The sequence below is a fragment of the Microplitis demolitor genome, chromosome 10, assembly GCF_026212275.2.
Source record: "Microplitis demolitor isolate Queensland-Clemson2020A chromosome 10, iyMicDemo2.1a, whole genome shotgun sequence".
NCBI classification, from domain to species: domain Eukaryota; kingdom Metazoa; phylum Arthropoda; class Insecta; order Hymenoptera; family Braconidae; genus Microplitis; species Microplitis demolitor.
Window position 1 is genome coordinate 6332813 of NC_068554.1, and position 5835 is coordinate 6338647.

Genomic DNA, 5835 nt, shown 5'->3' on the forward strand with positions numbered 1-5835 from the left:
AATATTGAAAATATTAAAATTAACGGATATAAAAACATAAAGTTAATGATAAAAAATTAAAGCTTTGGAGTTGTAAAAGACTTTAGGTTCTTTTAATGCAAAATTAACATATATGAGAAATTTGGGTAAATAAAAAAAAAAAAAAAAGAGAGAGAGAAAGATTAAATTTTTTTCAATGTAATACAAATATTTGAATAATGATAAAATGATTTTAATTGAAAGTTAATTAAAATTGAAACAATAATAATAATGAAAAATCAATTAAAATATAACAGTGATCAATAAAAAATAAAAATAAAAATGTGGATTGTTCATTTGAAAAAAGTTTAATGAATTTATTGTTATAAAAAAAGGGCATAATTTAGTTATAGTTATTAAGTACAGTTAAATTCATTCTCAAGTACTACTGCAATTTACTAAATCATTTGAAAATTTGTATTTTTTAATTAATAGGATATAATATAAAAATTCAAATAAAATAGATGTAAAGTTAATTTTAATTAAAGAAGAAATTAATGGTTCTATAAATTATCGAAATAAATTACAGGATTATATATTTACTCATAAATAACAGTATATAAATAAACGTTAAAGAATCGAAGGTGCTTATATAATGTAAAAAAAAAAAAAAAATTTTTTAAAAAAGGTTTTTAATAAATATAAACATGCAATAGTCAAGTCAAGATAAATTGTGATATAAATAAGTAAAATAAATAATAAAAAAAAAGAACTGTAAATATATTATGATTAATTTTATTTTTTCGGCTCTTGATATTAAGACTATGATGAAAATTTTTTGTTTTTTACATTTTTAATGTTGATTATAATAAAATTGCATTTAAAAAACTTAGCTCAAGTACTACCGCAGTTTACCAAGTCATTAAAGTTATGCCCAAACTATAAAATTTCAAATATATAAATGTACTATCTATAATTTTAAAAATAACAGATTACTATTATCACGTTAATAAAATATATCGGCTTAATATTGTGTGTATTATATATATATTTTTTTTTTATTCAATTTTACTAAAAAATTTAATGAATAAAAATATAAAACATATTAAAATTTTTTAAATTAATATTACAGAATTGTTTAAGATAGTTAATGAAATGTGAGAAAATTATAATATGTAATTGAATGTGTTTTTAAAAAAAAAAGTTGGACTATGTTGCTTCATGATTGTTTATTGAACGAAGCAAAGCGTAGATAGTGATGAGCTATAGAGAACAGTATAAATTTACTCATGCCGTTGACTCGTAAATAAAAATAGAAATGCTTAAAAAATGATTAGTATAGCAAAATTGTTAAATAATTATTGTTAAAAAAAATTTAATGTATATATCGTTAAGGAAACAAGTACATATTATATATATTCAGTTACTTGTAATTAATTAATCATTTATATTGAAATAACAACATGAATAACAATACCACAATTTACAGTGGTAAAAAAAAAGGCAAAGATAGAATATTATCTATTAAGACTCCGATGCTTCTATTCAATAAGAAGAGGTCATTTTGTTTTCTAGATATTAAAATATTTTAAAATAAGTATCACTTTTATTATGAAACATATATAAAATATATATAAATTTTTTGGAGTTTAAAGATCAATACTAAAATATTATTTTAAATTATTTGTAGTTATTAATTCTATCAAGTTATTAAAAAATTTGTGAATGTGAAATGATGTTTTAGTATTAAAGAAAATTTTTGTAAACTAAAAATTTTGTTTACAAAAAAAATATGAGTAATAAATAAATGATTGATAAATTGTAATTGATGATTAAGAATAAAGCAAATGATGTGAAATTAGTTTAATTTGTATATAATAATAAAAAAAGTATTGATAAAAAAATTACACTATGTTGGTTTAATGATTGCTAGCTCATCGAGGCAAAGCGTTAGTAATAACGGGCATAGTGTAGAGTAAGATTACTCCCGCCGTTGACTCGTGACTATAATATAACATGTTTAATAAGGCACCCAAGTCAAATTTCATGTCAATTGTCATTATTAATATTTGTATTTTTAAAGAAATAATAATAAAAAATATCAAAGTATGATGGGTTTTATTTGTAATAAGTGTTATAAGTGTTTTTTAGAAAAAAATCCAGTAAGAATTTAATAATATATATGAAATTAGAAAAATAATAGTTTCATTTGTAATTTAATGTAAATTTAAATAATTTTGTAACTTATGAAATTGTCAAACAGCAAAGTTGGTTTATATAAAATACAAACAATTTACCCGCATGAAAAAAATTATACTTATATATTAAATCAACATTTTTTTTTACCGTTTTAATTAAATATTTTTGGAATAAACGAATATGATATATAATATTATATATTGACAAATATTAAATTCTATGCAGGTATCATTGAATTTAAAAATAAATTTCAATTTTAAAAGGTTCATTCCAAGCTTACATCATAATCTGAATCCAAAAAAGTTTAATTCAGTTTTTCATAGTCAGAGTTGTATGTTGACTCCAAAATCTACTTAATATATATGTATTGGGATATTTGGATCTTTTTAGATATTTCTTCATTTTATTTTCTCAGTTAAACTGAAATGTTTAATATTCATTTTCTCAATTAAAAAAAAAAAATTTATATTATATATTGAAAAAATATAATGAGCATTATTACTTATATATATATATATATATAGCATATACTTTATAATATATGTCTCGATTATAGTTAATTATGTTGGAATTTATATTTTTTAAATACAAATAAACTAACTGTTTTATAATAAATTTTATTTTATTTGAGTTTTTTATTTTTTATTCTTATTACCAAGAGTTCAATAAAATAATATATTTAATTACTATAATTCATATTAATTGCAATACAAAGTTGATTGAAGAATAATTATTCTGTATTTTATTAATTCAACTTTTAATAATATTCAACACGACAGTTAAATTTTGCCGCTTATTGGTGAATATTTGATATGAATATCGAAAAAATTTTAGCGAATATGGCAGAGTTTGGATGAATAAAAATTTTGAGTATGTAAAATAATCATGTTAAATTTGATTTTTTATACGATTATTAATCAATAAATTACGAGCAACCTACAGTCACTACGTGACTGCCCGAGTACTATTGCCAAATTTATTAAATATATTTGATACGATTATAGTATATTTAATTATCATATATAGTTAATCAATAAATTTAGAAAAAAAAATATTTTGATTCTATATAATTATTAAAAAAAAAAAAAAAAAAAAATTTAATTAGTTTGAATTTATATATTATGTATTAATGATAAAATATTTATTTAAAACATAAAATATTGATGTTGAAAACGCTGTGGACCAATGTGTGTTGTAGCTGCCATAGTAGTATAATAAAAACTTTACACGATAAGTTGAATGTTGAGTGTAAGAAGAAAATAATATGGAATTTTAAAGTATATTTGTATGATGACTATTAAATTTAAAAATGTACGTGTACATGTGATCAGATCAAGGTACTTTATTTCGAAAAAAAAAAAAAAAAAAAAAATAATAATAATAATAATAATAATGAAATAGTAATAATTATATTAATCAATTAATTTTTATGCAAGTATAATTTAGTAGAATTGAGAATATCTCGTTATTTAAGAAATATATATACCTATAGTATAATAATATAAGAATGAATCTAGATAGTCACAATATTATTACTTATATTGAAAAAATATTATTATAAAAATATTTAACGAAAGTATTTACATAAATATAATATAATATAATTTGTGTTAATATTTTTTAAACGATGTTTTGTGATGGTATATATATAAAATTGTATAGTGTAATACTATAAATAAATCAAATGTATACGATATTTGAAATAAAAAATTAAAAAAAAATAATTAATTAAATATTTTTTCATTTATAATTTTTATAAAATATATGATAAGAATTGGTTATTTTATAAAATTAATAATATTTTTCATTATTATTATTATTACTATTATATATTTTAAAATTATTTTATGTTGAATTTAAAAAAAAAAATAGATAAATAAATTTTTTTATTAAAACAATAAAACTATATTAAATAATAATAATAATAATAATACAATGTATATACATTCAAATAAACAATAATAATCAATATATTAAATGTATATGATACTTGAAATAAAAAAGTTATAAAAAATAATTTATTAAATTTATAATTTTTATAGAATAAATGATAAGATTCAGTTATTTTATATAACTGATAATATTTGTTATTATTATTATAATAAATTTTAACACTATTTTATTTTCAATTTAAAAAAATAATAAATATATTTATTAAAACAATAAAATGATATTAAAAAAAAAAAAAAAAAAAAAAAAAAAAAAAAAAAAAATGTATATACATTTAAATAAATAGAAATTAGTATATCAAATATATACGATAGTTGAAATAAAATTTTAAAGAAAAATAATTTATTAAATTTATTTATTTATAATTTTTATAGAATAAATGATAAAATCAGTTTTTTTTATATAAGCGATAATATTTTTTATTATTATTATAATATATTAAACTGTTTTTAAATTATTGTATTTTTAATTAAAAAAATAATAAATTAAATATTTTTATCGAAACAATTAAATTATATTAAAAAAAAAAAAAAAAAAAAAAAAAAAAAATTAATAATAATACTATGTATATAAAAATAAATAATTTTATATTGGAAAAATTTTTCAAGTGGCAACATGTAATTTAGATACAGGGAGCTACCGTTGTATCCGCCGCCGTTGACGCGGCTGGCAGTCAGCGCGTGACTGTAACTTTTTTAGAGGCCGGCTCGTACTAGTATGAAAGAGTAGTCAGTTGAAGCAGTTCGAGTGAGAGCTGATGGATACTGGCTACGGCAAGATATGCAATATCAACGCATCAGTACCACGGGTCGATGTCTATGACTGAATGACTCTTTATGTGGTAAATCGCTACGGCGTTTATGTAATATTATGTATAACTTAAAAAAAGTGTACAAATATGAAACTGAGTATTGACTTACTTGTTTCCGAGCAAGAATAAACTATCACGTTTACGTGTATTAAACCAAGTCGCTTTGATAAAAATATCTAGCGAGAGTAATATTTACAAAAATGAGAGGATGTTTGAAAAATAAAATCATTATTCAATTCTGTGAATAAATAATATAAATTCAAAAATTTAAAAGTGTTGTATGAAGCAAATGCTTACAAACAGCACCACTTTAACAACAGATAGGATTTTTAAAATACTATTATGTATGTATAAAGTGAAAGAGGAGTTATTCTGATGTTTTAAAAAATAAAACATATAACGAAGCTCCCTGGTTGATCCTGCCAGTAGTCATATGCTTGTCTCAAAGATTAAGCCATGCATGTCTCAGTACATGCCGTATTAAGGTGAAACCGCGAATGGCTCATTAAATCAGTTATGGTTCCTTAGATCGTACCCACATTTACTTGGATAACTGTGGTAATTCTAGAGCTAATACATGCAAACCAGAGTTCCGACCAGAGATGGAAGGAACGCTTTTATTAGATCAAAACCAATCGGTGGCTTGTCCATCGTTACTTTTGGTGACTCTGAATAACTTTCTGCTGATCGTATGGTCTAGTACCGACGACGAATCTTTCAAATGTCTGCCTTATCAACTGTCGATGGTAGGTTCTGCGCCTACCATGGTTGTAACGGGTAACGGGGAATCAGGGTTCGATTCCGGAGAGGGAGCCTGAGAAACGGCTACCACATCCAAGGAAGGCAGCAGGCGCGCAAATTACCCACTCCCGGCACGGGGAGGTAGTGACGAAAAATAACGATACGGGACTCATCCG

At 21.4% G+C, this 5835-nt stretch overlaps 1 non-coding gene across 1 annotated transcript in view; it reads left to right on the forward strand.

The window, feature by feature from the left end:
- Positions 1-5324: 5324 nt before the first annotated feature.
- Positions 5325-5835, forward strand: part of LOC128668878 (small subunit ribosomal RNA) — a 1910-nt gene continuing 1399 nt past the window's right edge. Inside the window, exon 1 of the ribosomal RNA XR_008404464.1 lies at positions 5325-5835. This exon is cut by the window's right edge and continues 1399 nt beyond it. This is a non-coding gene — a ribosomal RNA (small subunit ribosomal RNA).